This window comes from Triturus cristatus, chromosome 5_2, assembly GCF_964204655.1.
Source record: "Triturus cristatus chromosome 5_2, aTriCri1.1, whole genome shotgun sequence".
NCBI lineage: Eukaryota > Metazoa > Chordata > Amphibia > Caudata > Salamandridae > Triturus > Triturus cristatus.
The window spans coordinates 846030687-846048892 of record NC_140588.1 but is presented as its reverse complement, the minus strand read 5'-3'; the positions used below and the strand labels follow the sequence as shown (position 1 = coordinate 846048892).

Below are 18206 nucleotides of genomic sequence, written 5' to 3'. Positions count from 1 at the left end.
ATAGTTATGTATGGTAATACTATCTTACTGTATGCTACAAGAAACCTTAGAAATCTACTGAAAATACAAAGGTTAACATGTCAGTATAGCTAGTTATGGTAATAATATGTACCTTTACATTAAAAATACCCTAGATATTCGCTGTAAAAAACAAGGTTAAATTTATAAATAGTCATTTATAATGTGTTGATTTCTTTTTATTGAACTTTGCTAAAGATTTAGGGGCAGTGTAGATTATTGAATAATGTAAAATGTAGGAGTGTTTCACTTAGATTTGGTTTATCTCTTACTGGTGTTAGCTCTAAGGCTGTATACCACTGTGTTCATCTTAGGAATGTGTGTGGTGTATCCTATTATACTACAGAACCTCTTTGCTTAAAATATTGGATCAGTTAAGTATTTAAGTGGGTAATCCCATTAATTGTACAGAAAAGTGTCAATATCTGTTGTATGTAGAATTTTTTCAAGGCGAAACCCCTACTGGACGGTGTCACAATGATTGAATGATGTAATCAGTACTGTCACAAATAATGTAATGTCAGATGTAATCATTGAGGTCATTAATAATGCCATTAACATGCAATCAATCAAAATATAACATGTTGAATTTCAGTGTTTTTCTGTTAGTTTTCACATTACAACCCCCAGGGGCAGCTCCTCCATGTGGGTGGAGAAATGTCCCCCCACTGCTTTCTTTCAGTGAGAGAAGTAGAAACATAACATTGTATTTTAAATATCATTTTATGTTTCTTCTTCTCGCACTGGGAGAAAGCAGAAGGCAGGGTTTGGTTGGGGGCGTGCAGGTGTTCTTGCATAGTGGAGAGCAGGGGAGGAGTGGCTTGCCCGCTGTTGTGGGCGCTGACTGTTTGGTTGGCCCCAGGGCTGACCAAACCAGTCATAAATACTCAGCATTTTCTCTATGTAGGCTGCATGCAGCCTACATAGAGAAAATGCCTTCCGCATAGACGCCTGTGGGGTCGGCACCCCAGCCAATCACAACGCTGCCATTGCAGCATTGTGATTGGCTTAGGGGAAGGGAGGCAGGCTGCCTGTGGCTCCTTTCTGTTGTACAGAGGACGAAGCAGACCTATGACAAGGGACGGGCCGGCAAAGGTAAGTTAGCATAACTTTTTTTTTAATTAAACCTCCCCGTGCGACCCCCTCACTGCGCTCCCTTAACCGCTCTGCACACTCCCCCATCCATGAGTCATACCGGCCGTGACTAACAACACCTACATAAAACGTCAATCTAACCTTTGATGTTTTCAGTGACTTTTTAAATTTTTTTAAATGTAAGATAAAATTGTAATACCTTACCAAGCTATAAAGTCACATAAACCTTCAGTTTTTTTTAACATATTGGTGCAACTCCTCCTACTATCTTTTTACCATGTGTGTCAAGGGGTTGGCTTCAGGGCCTGACCGGAGTCCAGAACCTGCAGCCTACTCCCCATGGTTGGGCAACACTCTGCCGCGCATGGCAGATGACTGGCTTTAGGTTGAGTTTGGCTGCAGGGCTAGACCTACTTGCCTCCTCAGAGTATATGGTATGCTAACTGCTGTACTTACCATGAAAGGGACGGCTTGCTAGCTTCCTAGTGATGCAGAGAATCCTCTCGACTTTGAGAAACCAAAGATGGATAGGCCTTGATCACCGGCCTGGGTGCCAGTGACTCGGGCTTCAGATGAAGAGGGGGATGAGCTCCTTGAGGTGGACCATGTGCTATTCTATGGGTCACTAGCTGAGCTGCAGAATTTGTTAGCTGTTGGAGATAGAATAGCCCTTTCCTGTGGACCCTTGGAATATTGCACAGGATTAAATCTCCTCTGGAATGGTGGTGAAGTTCAAGGTAGCTTAAGATAATGAACTTCTTTAACGTGAGCCAGCAAGTGGAAACTGATGGTCAATCAAGAGCACCAAAAGTTCATGTTGCAGCTGGCACATGAGGTAGGTTTAACAGGGTATGTGAGCATCCAAAAGGCTAATGACAGGTTAAAACCTGTATTCTAACAGCCAGATGAATGAGTTAAGATGTGGATAGGGGTCAGCCGCAAATCTGGTTTCTAGTCCATGGCACCATTGGTTCTTGTACCATTTGAGAAGGTAGGAATTAATATTATTAGCTACTCTGACTCATTCAACCCCTCCTTGAGCAGCAAGTATTTCCTTATGATGGGTCATGCCAACAGGATTCCTGAGGTAGTATCATTAAAGACCACTACTGACAAGGTGGTAGTTAGGGCTCTTTACTTGTTTTCAGGTGTCAGATTGAGCAAGTTTGTGATTTCTTACAGAGTCCAATTTCCTGGATGAGTCGTGAAATATGTGGTTGTCGGTCCTTATCTTTTCTGTTAGCAAAATCATGGAACCATTTACCGAAAGAACTAAAAGAGTCTAATTCAGAATGTGCTTTCAAATCAGGACTGAAAAAGTTCCTTTTCAGAGAACCTAATTTGAATGTTATGTGACACTGCTGGTTTGAGCACCAGGACATTTCTTTGGACGCAGCTGTTGCACTCTACACATGGAATTTCATTCATGTTGAGGTTGTGGGGATGGAAATGTGTAGGATGTGAGAAGATCAAAAGAGAGTGCAAAGTTGCAAACCCACTATCACATGCAAGAAAATAAGTGTTTCAGTTTAAAATGTGGTCATAAGACTTAGAGTCATTCCTTTTACTGATGTTACTTTTTCTGCTTGTAAAATGAAAACACATATTTGCAGGACCGATTCCAAATTCAGATATACCAACGGTAATGGAACGCAGCACTGAATGCAGTTGTGACCTTAAATTTGGTGATCTCCATGCCACTGGAGTCAAGCTAGCCTGACTGGTGATGGGTAAAACCGGAAACCGGTCCCAAGATGCTTGTTTCCAGTCCTGGGATGACCTGGCCTGGCAGGTCAGGCTGGACTGTTCCCATGGGGAGCAGGGTCAAGACTGATTGAATAGGGCTGGGTTTAAATTGCAATGGTATGGGGAGCACAATAACAATAACAATGGATTTAGGCCCAAATCTCTGAACTGGGGTGAATGTTTGACATTGTTCAACATTCTGTCCATAAGGTGTTCTTTTTGCATTTGTCACCCTGATTGGGAAGGGTATGCACAGGGGTGGGTTCCATGCTCTCAATGCCACTGGAGTCAAGTTAGCCTGGCTGATGAGGGACGAAACCCCGAAACCGGTCTCAGGGTGCTTGTTTCCAGTCAAGGGAGGACCTGGCCTGGCAGTTTGGGCTGGAATGTTCTCATTGGGGGCAGGGTCAAGACTGATTTACATTTGGCTGGGTTTAAACTGCAATAGCATGGGTAGCAAAAACACAATGGATTTTGGCCCAGATATCTGTACTAGGTTGAATGTTTGACATTTTTCAATATTTTTTGCTTAAATTTGTGGAGGCACAGGAATAAATTACATCTGTTTGAGAACATGATTTCAGTTGGAGCAGACAATTGAACTGACTTTAAAATGCAAATCAATCATTTCATTGTGAAGAGCTCTACACGCTGGAAGCAAGTCTAAATCAGGCGTCATGTATTCATTCATAGAAACACCCTGAAGCTCTTCTATAGCAGGGGATTTCATAAAGAAACAATGCAGTAAAAAGTAAAGATTATTGTACCTTAACACATTTAATATGTGTCTCTTTTGAAACTGTCAATCTATTATTGTGAGATCCATCCACCAAACCATATTTATCAATGGCATTTTAGCATACAAAATATGTAGTTTATATAGAATTACAATGTGTTTCTAACAATCTAACATAATAAGTTAAGGGATCATGGATACACATAATCTTGCTGGGCTGGACTGTTCCCATGGGGAACAGGGTCAAGAATGATTTGCATATGGCTGGGTGTAAATTGGAATGGCATGGGGATCAAAACAACAATGGATTTAGGGCCTGAGCACTGAACTGGAGCCAATGTTTAACATTGATCAGCATTCTGTCCACCGATTTTTCTTTTTGCCTCTGTTGAATTGACACATCATTTAAGTCATGGATGGCATTGGATAAAAATATGGTTTTTGGGGTATTTCACTTTTTTTATCAAACGGTGTATAGGTGGGATAACATATTTGATGCCTTTTGAGGATGTGTGTTGCTCAGCCCCGCTAATTTTTGCTTTTGGCATTGCTGAATTAATGTTGCTTTCTCCTGTGTTACCATACCTCCTTTGCCTGCCAGTGTGTGAGTGTATGTGTTCTTTGTTTCCCATGCCTCTTGCTTGTTGTTTAACCATGTGGCTGGTGGCCATTTTGTGGTGGCAGTCAGTGTACCTTTGCCATAGGCCTGTGTGTCTTCTTTTGTGGCTATTTTTCTTTCTGGTTGTTGTTGTGGTGACGATGCGGTTGGCAGCTATTTTGTACAGGCAGCCAGTCTGCTTTCGCCATAAGCCTACATATGTTCAATGTTGTGACCATGCCTCCTTACTGGTTACTGTCATTGTTTGACCATGAGGTCAGCGGCCATGTTGTGTAGCCAACAGACAGTAGGCTTTTGCCACAGGCCTGCTTATGTTCTTTGTTGTGGCCATGCCTCCTTGCTGGTTGTTGTTATTATGACCATGTGGCTGGCTGCCATTTTGTGTAGCCAGCCAGTGTACCTTTTCCATAGGCTTACATGGATGGATGCGATATCAGTTTATTAATATGCTTGACTATCATTGCAGTATGTTTGTTTCTGTTCTGATCATGAGGCTGGAGGCCATTTTGTGTTGTTTGACCATGTGGCCAGTGGCCATGTTATGTAGCCACCAGCCAGTGTGCTTTTGCCATAGGGCTGCACATGTTCTTTGCTGTGGCCATGCCTCCATGCTGGTTGTTGTAAGCATGTTGCTGGTGGCCATTTTGTACAGCCAGCTGCGGTGCTTTTTCCATAGGCCTGTATGTGTTCTTTGTTGTGGCCATGCCTCCTTGCTGGTTGATGTTGTTTGATCATGTGGCCAGTTACTACATGGTATAACCAGGCAGCGTGCCTTTTCCATACGCTGCATTGATAAATGAGATATCAGTTTATTAAAATCCATTCATCCATCAAACATAGGTGCACAGCCACTCAACAGCATTCAGATTTTTAGATATATAATTCCATTTCTGCCTGGACACCCTGCCTGCTGTGCACATTAGACACATCGACATCATCCATTTGCGTAATGATGAATTATCCATTTCCATAGGTGCACACCAACATCTATTTTTAAAAGATCATTATTAACCCTGGGCGAAGTTCACGTAACTGCGCTACGCGAGGCTGCGTGAAGATGCACACAAATTCCATGACGCTACGCGTAGCTACATGAGCATGCAGAGTTGCTTGTTTCCGCATGCTCGTGTGCGCTCGCGTATGCTTGCGTAATGTTTTTGACGTTCGGCAACATGGATGACGTGTTCGGGACAAATATCATGTGAACTTCACCACGAGGTCACCAATGGGCACAGACATCTTGTTTTCCTATCTTTTGCATGGTTCTGGGGCCTGTTTTTCAATCCCTCTCCAATCTTTTCAATCCTTTGTTTTTTACGCTGTTTTTCTGAACTTTTTTATTTATAATCTATCCCTCTCTGTCCCTAAGTCTATAGTTTGCGTTTTATTTCTACATTTACTGCGTTTTTTAACTTTTCCACTGCTTTATATTACTTCCTTCTTTACTCTCCTACTTTTTCCACTAACTTTATTTTTTCCTGCTAAATTTTCTTTTACGCCCCCGCCCACTCCAGAACCATGCCTAAGGGAAAGGGTACCGCCCCAAGGGCAAGGCGCCTGTGCCAAAGAGCCGCCTGCCTTTCAGCAGACTGCGCCCACCAGGGAGGTGCCCGCCCTTGTTTTTTTTGTGCAGCGCCACCTCCCATTGACCTTGGCAGCAGGCGGCAGGCTTGCCTCCGGGTTAGCTACCCAGGAGCGTCACCACCGGTGGGCAAAGGTACGCCGGGCAGTGTTTCGCTACTCTGGGGTCGGGCGAACCCATATCCCGCTGACCCACCGATGGTCAGACATATTGGACTGGGAGCAGGACCTGCTAGTTGTCGAGGTCATGGGGCTTGTTGAGTAGCTATTAATACTAGTTGTATTGTGTGTTCTCTAGACTGTGTTACTGTTATTGCGAATATCATGTTTTTCCTAATAGCAAGAATGCTGCTGCTTACATTGTAGGTAAATTAAGTTTAAAAATCTTCTGTGATTGTTATTCTTCATGACACTAATAGAGTGGTGGATAGGTGATTTAGTTAGTATCAGTTGGTATTCTTTAAGCTGTCTGCGTGACACATCCTCCGTCATGTCATGTGCCGTTGAGTGCTGCTTACTCCAGTCCTTAGTAGAACCTTTTGTAGTTTGTTTAATGAGGGAGTAATAGGCTTAGCAGAACATCAGCAGCAAGCAACCAACCTACAATTTGATGTATGCAAAAATGTATGCATGTGTCCTCCATCTATGCATTTTTGAGTACTAAAATAAATGGAAATGCAGATTTAGTGAACAAGTGTTGGCCCGTCTGAATAGGTGGGCTAGGTCAGGTGATATATAGGCATAGTATTCTGGAATCAGAATTGAACTTTGGATTAGTGTTCATAAATATATTAACTAGACAGTCTGCGAGTTCCGCAATACTACCAGTCGATCAGATTATATAGGTACATTTTATTGCAATTGTTGTTTCCAAAAATGTTTTTGGGAGCATTTTTAAAAATATTTTATTGTTTCACACCAATCATCAATGTTTTTCACTTTCTTTATTATATCTTACATGATCAGCACCCAGGGGCAAGAAGATGGAATTGGAGTCGGCAGGAGCATCTGGAGAACGCCAGGACCAGGACCGCTCCTCTGCCAAGGGCTCTGCAGCTGGCCCCAGTAAGACTTCCTGTTGGTAATATTAATAATTATTTTTCCCTAACTTTTACTGCACCTTATTTTTTCTAAACTATCATTTCCGTTTCCTAATTGTATTTTGTACCAAATCTTCTTCAATCTAGACTATTTGTTTCTAAATTCTTATTATCCCTGCCTCTAACTGCCTCTGCTATGACTCTTTGTAAAACTACTATTATTAGTCTGTCTGTAGCTAAGCTTGCCCAGTTGGCCACTTTTTATTAAAAAGGTTTTACTAAAAAACTCAGATTCACCAATAGCTCTAGCCACTGAATCCAGTCCTTTGGGTTGGCCTCTTCTAGTCTTCTTATTCTTGAGAGGTTTTTTGACAATTCCCACCAACAAAATGCCCAGCTAGATATTTTACTATTTTTGATAGGTTAGGACATACTACTGCGAGTAGTGTCTACTCTACTCTAGTACCCGATTTGTAGTTATGTATGTGGTATATGTATATATTTTAACTTTTTTTTTAATCTTGCTAGTGAAAAATAGGGGGAGGTGTATATGGCATCTAAAAAATGTGTAATGTTTTTTCTCGGCGTACCGACCATGACCACCAGTGCCAGGGCCATCGGCGGGCCAGGTGACGCCAGTCAGGAATAAGCAGTGGATGCGGCAGCTGCCACAGAGGTGGGTGAGCCAGCAGCAGTGGCGGGCGGTGGTAAGTTATACTTATATTCCTTACTTATTGACAATGGTTACACACTATCTGCAAGGGTGTGTTGTGTAAATTATGAGAGACTAAGCTGTTGCTGTGAACAACGGTTGAAGAAGACACCCTTTACTAAGCATTAGAGCAATAGCATTAGTGGCGGGAGTAGTTGAGTAACTACTGGCCTCCTCTATCTGACTTCAACTCAGCTGTGACACTTTTATGGAGAAGACCCAGGGGCATATTATCAAGGGCGGAGTTAAATTTATCGCCGGTTTAGCGGCAGAAAACTGCCGCTAAAGCGGCGATAATGTGCTTGATAATATGCCCTGAAGAATTCCAATAGAAGCCCATGTTCACACCAGAACGTGGACTTCTATGGAATTCTCCAGGGCATATTATCAAGGCCATTATCGCCACTTTAGCTGCAGTTTTCTGCCGCTAAACCGGCGATAAATTTTAACACCGTCCTTGGTAATATGCCCCTCAGAGTCAGATCAGATAACCTTTATGGTTGGGTTGAACGAAAAGGGAAAGAAGGATGGAAGGAGAAAGGATGGGCGAGATGTAATATATATGACTGGCAGAGAAGGATGCGTGGGATGCATGCAGAATAGGTGGCCGATAGGAATCAGATGCATGGGTGGTTGAAGGATGGGTGGAAGGTGAAAGAAAAGAGGCCTGCCCGCGTGGGTGAAACTGTATGGGTGGATAGCAAGAATCCTCCGGGGTGTTTCATGGGTCAAACTCAAAGGCAAGCAAAGAAGGAAGGGTGGTTTTAAAAAAAAATGGTTTGTTGTTGGTGAAACAAACTAAGGTTTGTTGAGAGATTAAGAAGAATGATAGACATGTTTACTTTGAATGGATGGATTCCTGTGTTGTATTCATCATAGATACCATAGGTGGAGACTGTCACTGGATAAAGAGTCTTTGAAGAGAATGTAAAAGAAAAAGAAACTGCGCCAGAGTAGCATAGCCAAGGAGAATAGAACTAGAAGTTGTATTTTCAGAATACTCCCTTGACTCACCGTAGTTTGCAAGCACAGCAAATATATTGTGTATGTATGTTGTTATCAAGAACCTCCCTCCAACTCCAATGCCCACTCCCTAACTATGGTAATTTATTTTTGACTGTGTCAGCCTGCCCTGGGTAGGCTATCGGCTGCATGGTTACACAATCAATCAAAACAAAGTACCTCATGTCGTCCCATATATATGCAATGATAATTTGGATCAGACATCATCTGCCTTGTTGTAGTATAGTAGTCAGGGCAGGGTGAAATTGAAAATGAGCAGTTGCCCTTGACGGAACAGAGTATGGTCAGTGCCACCCGTAATAGAAAAATACGATGATTGTGTAGTCAGATTCCCCACCTGCAGACAGTAGTAAATAAAACTAACGAAAGTCTGCGTCACGACGAGTATGTTTGCCTTGGGAGCAAGCTGACTGAGTTGGCATGCCGACTACAACAAGGTTACGTAATTTCGCTAAACAAGAGAGAAGAAGAAGACTGGTGTATTGTGTACTTAAGTAAGTAGTGCTAGTATATTGCCTGAAACTCACACAAATGTTAGAGGCTGAGGAAGTGGGAGGATAGATACATATCACAAATGTTATGTACTGTGCTTGCTAGTGCTACCGTGCCATCATGTGTAGAATTAATTTGTCTTACTGTTTTGCTAAGAGTATATTGTTACAATAGTCTTTTTTCTTCCTGATATAGCTACTCCTTCCCAACCAAAATCAAAACTGGACAGGAAGGAGTTTGCAGCCATGGCCCATGCCCGAAAGCTGGAGGCAATCTGCAATAAATACCGGCGGCTGGTGATTCTGGCAGAGGAGGAAGAAGAGGCGGCAGCAGCTGCAGCGTCCTCCAATGCCCCGGGACCCAGCCTGGCCCAGACCCCTCCAGTGGTACAGCACCACGGTCTGGCAGCTGCCTGCCGCCGCACTTTATCCAGCACTGCTGCCCCCCCCCGTGGGTGCAATTGTCGGGCATTCCAGCGCTGCATGCTCCTCCAAATGGCCTGCCTAGAGGAGCGGATAAATGTCCTGGAGATCGAGAAGCGTGCCCGCCGATGAGACCCAGTACATAAGAAGACTGCCAAACAATAATATTAATGCTGATTAGCAATGCTAAAGTAAAATAAAACATAATGGTGGTGGGGATAGCCTAGTACAACAAGTTACAAACTATAGTTGTGTTGAGTCACTCGACACAAGTGTAACCTTTAGAGCTGTGTAGGAGGATGACGAATCCAATCGATGCCGGCAATTAATGGTGATGGATTAGGTTCCTTTGGAAAAACAATTACTTGCAAATATACTGAGCATCGGTGGGCAAGCAGAAGAATATCCTCGCCCTGCCTTGAAATTGAATTAGAGTTGCTTTGACCAAATCCTCCCCCAAAAACAACAGTCTTGGGTCTTGGCTTAATGGCAGCAAGGCCTAGCCTGGTAATAGTAAATACCCAAAAATATGCCAATGCTGCACTTAACTTAAAACATAATTTTTCACTGCGTGTATTGATTAAAATAATACCACTGATGACTACTTTTTCAGTCAGATTTCATCAACAGCAAATCCTTAAGTTACATTAAATTTTTTCTTTACAACAAATATTCCGTAACCCTAAAACCACATCTCATAGTAATGTCCGCATTGTTTTTTTAAACATGTATTTTCTTTTGAACTTTTTAGGTGTCAGCTGATGGAAAGAACTCAAGTCAAAAGAAGCAGAGCAGCTGATTGTAAGCCCGCCACAGACACGTTGGATGCTCGTTTCTTAAAGTGTTAGGCTTTCATTGTAGTACTCTGTTGGCTTGGTGTCTCAGCCTGACTCTTACTACGGTGCCACTCAGATGTTGCTGAGGATGTGAGTGGTACCACTACATTGCTGAGGACAGGGCTACTTTGTGTGCCCGAGAAAATATCTCCCTCGTATTCACCTTCCACCGTGATCATATCTGCTTCTACTTCTTCATCAACACCAACAGCAATGGGTGCAGTTTTATTTTATAGGCCTTTAAGGTGTTCCTCCCACTGAACAAGTGGTGTTTTTTCAGATGGGTTGTTTGGCCTCCAGTACCATAGTTTGTACGAAGCTTACCCCAAGCTTCCCCCGACTAACACTATGTCAACTAATTGAGCATATAGCAAGGTTCTCCTCCTTATTGCTAACCAAAAAGAAGTTCCAAACGGAGGAGGTGAACTTTCTTGAGCTGCTGGAGGTGCCACTTGCAATGCCGGATGAACTGGAGGGTGTGCCTGGAATTTGACTCTGTGCAGTACCTCTAATACCTACTGAGGTGGTGGTTGTGCTGGATGTGGTGTTGGTGTTACCTGTCTTGGTGGTATCCATGCCACATCCCTCACAGCAATTTGGGATAGGGTAATAATGTTGGTCTCCATCTCCACTGGGCCGGGAGTGATGTTCATGATGACAGGCTCATCATCATCCCCCTCTTCTACATCTACCTCCATTTCTCCAAGGCTTTCTGAAACCTTCCTTTTCCCTAGCCTTGTCTTGTGACGGGCCTCACTCTCAGACTGAGCTGGTGGCTTCCAAGTGGTATCTAGATCATCAGAAGGGGTGCTTGAAGAAGAATTTGATGGACTAACCCTCCTTTTCCTTGCTGGGGATCTGGAACACAAGTGATCTTCTGAAAGAGTGGCTTGCTCTTCTTTGTCTGCAGGAAGCTCGATTTCCTGAACTGCCCCTACTTTGGGAGGAACAACTACTATTGTGGACTGTTGTTGCAGCTGTTGTTGCGGCTGTTGTTGCGGCTGTTGTTGCGGCTGTTGATGCGGCTGTTGATGCGGCTGTTGATGCGGCTGTTGATGCGGCTGTTATTGCGGCTGTTGTTGCAGCTGTTGTTCGAGCTGTTGTTGCCCACTTATCTGCTGAGTTCCCGCCTGCGTTGATTGGGTACTACTTTGCGATAATGACATTTCAACATCACTGCTCGTTGGCGTTTGCGCAAGTAGACTGGCTAGCTCTGCAACACTCATGGACTTGGGCCTAGATTGGTGGGGTGGGCTCTCTGATGCGGAGGTGCTGCTCCCAATTTGGTCCCCAGACACCGCTGATGCAGGCGTAATCTTTTGTTTCCCAAAAAACATCTTGGCACGCACACCAGTCTTGGTAAGTGCTACTTCCTTCTGGTGTTCCTTCTTCTCACTGGCAACTTTCCTAGTACTGGAGGACCTGGCATCTTTCTTTGGGGCCATGTTCTTCCAACCAATGTCAGCAGGAAGCAGGTGCACAGGTTGCAGAGATGTCTGTGGTCACACGTGGGTGATGATGACACCTCCTCCTCTGTCTTTGTGTGCAAACAAAAGCAAAGAAGCCAGGAGATGATGCATTTGTTTTTGTGGTTCAATTACTACTAGTACAAACAAACAAATATAATATATAACTTAGTGTGTGGTGGTCACACTTGTTAGTGTTATATTATTACATTTTATTAACATAGTTAAAAAAAAAATAACAGTGTAGCCATTTGTGAGACTATGAGAACAAGGGCTTTCATGGTATACTGTGTACACTCAGGAAGGATAGGAAAGAAGAAGGAAAAAAAATACAAAGGGAATGGAATTGGAACCTGTTTGGCATTATTTGCTCATCACATCATTCAGAGAGCTGCAGCTGGTAAAGGGGATGGAAGCAGTAAGCCAAGAGGAACAAAGGAAAGACATGCAGGCCTATATGGCAAAAGCAGCACACTTCTAAACTGCCACCACAAAATGGCCACCAGCCACATGGTCACTGACAGTCACAACAAGCAGGAGGCCTGGAAAACAATGAGCTGAAACAGGCCTATAATGGACAGGTAAAGGAGGCATGCTAAACAACACAGCTTTAATGTAATAAAATGCAAAAAAGAAAATCCATATTGCTAAACAAGGTGTGCAAGTTACACAACAACCACACCACACACACACACACACACACAAAACAAAGGCATTTATTTAACACACACCAAAAAAGTGAAATACCCCATAAAAATACATATTTAGCAATTCAATCCAATGCCATCAATGCCCTAAATTATGTTTAAATTCAACAGACACCACATAAACAGTTGTTTCATGCACACATGACTAGCTCTGGGCCTACTGAATTTTTTTAAGAAATGATAAAAAGTAAAAAATAAATTGTAGTTGCAGCAACAGCAATGTCCCAATCAAACAAACAACACCAACTTTCTTGTAAAATTTTAAATCCAAAAGTCCTCACATCCAAAAGTCCTCAAATCCAATGATATATGATACTGCAGACACAAAGGGTGATCATTCCAGCTCCAAATCCAAATGAAAAGTGAACAGGGTATGGACAAAGCACTGACAGGAGCATGCTGGAAAGGAACAGGAAGTTGGAGACTCTGGGGCACTTCCTTCCTCTCCACATAAAGTAAAAAAAGAAAAAAGGACTGCTTGCACAAAAAAGTACAGCCAAATGTCAATCTGTGTTTTTTTTTCATCCAAATCATCATTTTCGGGAAGGTTTTATGCTGCTTGAGAGATATTCTTCTCCAGATTGCAAATTTTGCGTGTTTGACACCGCGAGCTTCACCAAACTTCCGCCGGATGTCCGATGACGCATCTGGATGATGTGTTCTCGATTGCACACTCTCGAAGATTCGCGCGGCCGGCTACCAAAATCTCGTGGCGCACGCGAACAGATAGGAAAACTCATTGGCGAAGTTGGTGGAAAGCGTGAACTAGGGAAAAACTCCGCTATGCCACAGATTGCAGAGTTTTCAGTACCTCTGCGTTCTACGCAGAACATGAAGTTGCCAAAAATCCACAAACTCCGCTAGCGGAGCGGATTTTACTGCCCAGGCTTGATTATTAGTACCACAGGGTCTCCTTTAGAATATATAGACCTCTATCTTTCTGTTTTATTGTGTGTAATGTTTAGATGGGGAATTACATTTTACGGTATGGTGGGGTCCTTGGACTTTAAAGTGGTTAATATTTATCACCTAAGTAAACAACTACACTAATATTGCCTTTGTCTGTACTAATTCAAACTGCAAACAATTCCACATGTAGTTCACACTAGGGGCCTCAATACGATGTCAGTCGGAAAGCATTCAGACCGACTCGGTTTTGGAATTGTTTCTGACCGACTCGGGTTCGGGGAGTCCTACTGACCGATTACGATGTTTGTTGACTTCAATGGGAACCTCTGTTCTGACCGACAACACAGGCTCCCATTGAAGAATGGGGTAGTTCCGGAAAACCTTGCTCTCTGTGGGGGGCACCCCATGGTGCTTGCCACACTGTGCATGGTTGGAAAGAGGGGATCCAGAGGCCCCTGGGTGAAGAGGCGCCTACCACGTTCCCCCAAAGTTGGATTCCGACAGCCGATCCATGTCGGACAGACCGATTCAGGAAAAGCTGTCCTAATCCGACATTGTAATTGCTCGGTCAGAAACGCACTCTTTAGAGATGTTCGAGTCAGCTCTGACCAACTCAGAGTGCCCGAATGCCGTTCAGACCCGAGTTGGAACCAAGTCGGACAGGCCGAACAGTTTCTAACCATTGTAATCGGTCAGACGGAAATGTTTCCAAGTCGGTCGGCAAGGCTTCCAACACAGATTCTGACAAACCGAATGCCATTGGGAGCCTTTCTGACCAACATCGCAATCAACCCCTAAATGTTTTTCTTGTTTCTTTGCTTAGAGGTGTACAAGAAAAGAGACATTACCCACTATACTGCCAAACAGAATGCCTTTGCAGTCACACATCATTCATCCAATGTATTCCATTTGTTCAGCTTAGTGCAACTGCCACCTGAAAGCTTTAAAACGGCCCCAAAGAAAAATGCTTCCAATAAAGTTGTCAGTGAGAAGAAGCAGCTTCCCAACAGTGACTTGTCACCCCAAAACAGGCTGAGAGCAGCACTCCCAGATCAACAGCAGCAAAACAACCAAAGTCCAAAACCATGTCTGTCAGTGTGGCGGCACTTTGAATCTTGATGACTCCGATGAGCAGTGACACTAAATTAGATTTGACTCTTTCCCAAAGTAGTACACAATCATTTCAGGAAACAAAGCAAAGTGGACAGCAGCCAGAAATAGTATATTTTCCTTGTGTTGGAGCAAAACAGCAGGTTGAGGTCCCTTCCAACAAGAACTTCTTCTTTAAGAATCATTGGTTCCCAGATCTCCAGCAAGGAAAAATAAGGGTGCACCATCTTCCACTTCTGATGATGATGATAGAGACATGGAGTGGACTCCGGCAGAATCTAGAAGACAATGGGAGAAGCAAGGGAAAAGAAAGTTCCTGGAAGCCAGAAACTTTTGGAAGGGGATGATGAGGAAGATGACGAGGAAGTCATTGTGGAAGTTAACACAGAAGAGTCTGACATTGCTTTTCAACCTGCATAGGCAGTACCACCAGCTGCCATATTTGCAAAGCCCCAGCTGAGACATACACCAACCCCTACCTCAGGAGAAGTATTCCCTGCAGGGAGGCAATCAACAACACGTCCACCTACCTCAAGTTCGTCTTCCGGCATTGACAGTGTCACAGTAAAAAAATGCTTTTCCCCAGTTTGGGAGTTTTTTACGGTAGCACACAGGCGGAGCACATTCCAGTATACAGCATTTGCAAAACGCATGTTCGTCGAGATAAGCCTTGTTTACATTATGTCACTGTAGACCAAACAACCCATATGAAAAAACACCGCGCAATCCAATGGAATGAGCATCTTAAAGAAATTGCTGAATCTATTTGTGCTGGTGAGGAGAGCCGGAAAACATCAGCTAAAAACCCAATCATGGACCACCCACCTCAGCGGCTTCTCATTGACAGAAGAAGACTCATTTTGAGATGGAGACACCACGGCATACAGTGACTGCCCCACCCCAATGCACTTTGAGCGTACCAACATCTACTTCTCGAAAGACGCCTGTGTCAGTGGCCCCAGAAAAGAAGAAAATCTAGGCTACTATTACGGGCATGTATAGGCAGGAGGGCCCTATGAGTGCAACCACCCAACCACATGTTTGTACAATAGGAAGCTGGCAAAAATGTTAGCGCAGCACCTCCTCCCTTTTTCTTTTTTGAAAGGAGTGGGATTCTTATAATTTGGGTCAGCCATTTGCCCGAAATGGAAGTTCCAGGAGTTTTTTCTCCAGTTGTTATGTACATAACAAAACCACCGATAAGAATAGCATACTCCTCTATGAGAGCTACCACCCGAAGGCCTTGAGACAAAATCTGCTGGTGCGACAGTTCCTTCGAGTCCGAAGGAACTGTTCCAATACAGATACCTTGGAGGAACAAGCAGAACAACTGGAGAAAAAACTCCTGGAACGTCACTATCCAAAAAAGATGGTGAGAAGAGCTAGAAAACGAGCAAGAAACCACCCAAGGGAGTCACTACTAGAGGATGTGACAAAAGAGGACACCAAGAGACTGGTATGTGTACACCCCGGCCTCCAACACAGTTCACAAAATAATTAGAAACAATTGGCACATCCTAAACAGTGCAGGTAGACAGTGGGAACCACCATTGTTTGCCTTCAAGTGTAACAAGAGTCTGCGCGATGAACTGGTACATGCCAAAATGACGATCCCTGAAGGAGAAGAACAGCAGAGACTTTGGAGCCAACCACGATCAGTGGGCCATTTTTCATGTGGTGGATGTACGTCCTGTGACCTCACGACTAATACAAAAGAGGTGGACATAGGCACCGGAAGATGCTGGCAACTACGAGCATTCAGCAACTGTAACACCGAAAATGTTGTGTACCTCCTAACATGCCCATGCAACCTCAAGTATGTGGGCATGACCACCAGAAAAATAAAAATCTGCATTAATGAACACAGGAGCACCATTAGGTGCAAGGAGACAATCACTAAACTGACACGTCACCTCATGGAGAACAAACATAAAGATACAGACCTCAAGTGGACTATACTGAAGGTCATGAAAAAACGCAAATTCGACCTAACAAAAGCCCTACATGTTAGGGAACAAAGATGGCTCTCCCGCCTGCGGTCCTGGGAGAAGGGGCTTAATGATGAAATTCCATGGCTACAGATGGGATGCTGACACAATTTGTGACATTTTCCCTGGCAAATAAATACACAATACGATAAACACTAACTTCAACCTAGTCCTTACACTCTGGTATTCACAGCATGTTCCACCTATTAGACCACTTATCCGTTCAGGTTTACTGACCCAAGTGTGATCTCCGTACTATCACACACAAAGTGATATTAATATGGGATATTCCTATCTCCCACCCAGATGGGGTAGGGACACTTACATCCCTGTCCCCTCATTTATTCTCGCACGCTGCTTTACAAGCTGCAGGGCAATTGCCAATTCCATCCACAATTTATTTGGGCATTTCGTGAACATCAATTGTTGCGGGTAGCATGCACCACATAGCCTTGGCGATTCATATATGCAGCGCCCAGGGAGTCACACTGACCCAAGTGTGATCTCCGAACTATCACACCCAAAGTGATATATTAATATGGGATATTACAATCTCCCATCCAGATGAGGTAGGGACACTTATATCCCTGTCCCCTCATTTACTCATGCACGCTGCTTTTACCAGCCGCAGGGCAATTGCCTCTTTTGCCCGCATTTTATTTGGGCGTTCTTGTGAACTTTACTTGTTGTGGGTAGCGTGCACCATTTAGCCTTGGCGATTCATACATGCAACCCCCATGGAGTAACACACACTGCCCCTGTGCTAATTTTTTCATCAGCTGCAAGATTGCCGGTTACTCACTACACCTTAGCAACACCGAGCGTGACTTTGTTTATATTTACACGCGCGCACGCTTTTTTCAGATTGTAATCACGCCCATACTTGGGCGTTACCAGACTTCATCAGGCTACAATAGACATGTGCAAGCCCACAGCCAGAACATGGAGGGCGTTAACGTCACTCTCCTTCCTCCCGGGCACACCCATACATGAGCATGTCGGGCCGCTTTTTTCTTCAGCTGCAAGATTGGCGGTTACTCATTGCACCTTGGCAACACCAAGCGTGACTTTGTTTATATTTACACGTGCGCACGTTTTTTTCAGATTGTATCCGCGCCCATACTCGGGAGTTACCATACTTCATCAGGCTAAAATAGACATGCGCAAGCCCATAGCCAGAACATGGAGGGCATTGACATCACTCCCCCTCCCTCCTACCTCCCTGGCATACCCATACATGGGCATGTCCAGCCTCAATTAATTTATCTACTAAGCCTGTGCACATCGCGGACATTTCTTAATCAGTCACTAGCTCGCACTAGAACGTTAAAGTGCGTGGGGACACCGGAAACCACACATCGGGAGATATTTTTCTTCAATGCCGACCTACTTAACAACAATCATCATGATGGGCCGCACTATATATAGCGCAGCAATTCTCCCTCACTCTAACATTCGGGAGGACCGGGAGCAGTCACAAAGGAGCAATGATGAAAACTATCCTGAGGCAGTAAGAGTGTGTTTGATTACAGTGTCTGGTTTATCGCTCGTAAGCCCTTACATGTATGATTGTGACTTTTTTGTTTTCCCTGACTTTAAACCACCATTCACGCAGAATGTGGTCTGTATGTTTTTCCTATCAGGGCTGACAACAGGGGTTTTCCCCTCCTCTCCTCCCATGTGGCAAGTAGTTTTTGCACTTAGGG

General features: G+C 43.9%; 1 long non-coding RNA gene across 1 annotated transcript in view; it reads left to right on the top strand.

Moving 5' to 3' along the window:
• Positions 1 to 10075, top strand: part of LOC146829336 (uncharacterized) — a 52187-nt gene extending 42112 nt beyond the window's left edge. Inside the window, exons 3-5 of the long non-coding RNA XR_014961960.1 lie at positions 6762 to 6876; positions 7442 to 7542; positions 9258 to 10075. This is a non-coding gene — a long non-coding RNA (uncharacterized LOC146829336). The remainder of the gene's footprint in view (positions 1 to 6761; positions 6877 to 7441; positions 7543 to 9257) is intronic.
• Positions 10076 to 18206: the final 8131 nt, after the last annotated feature.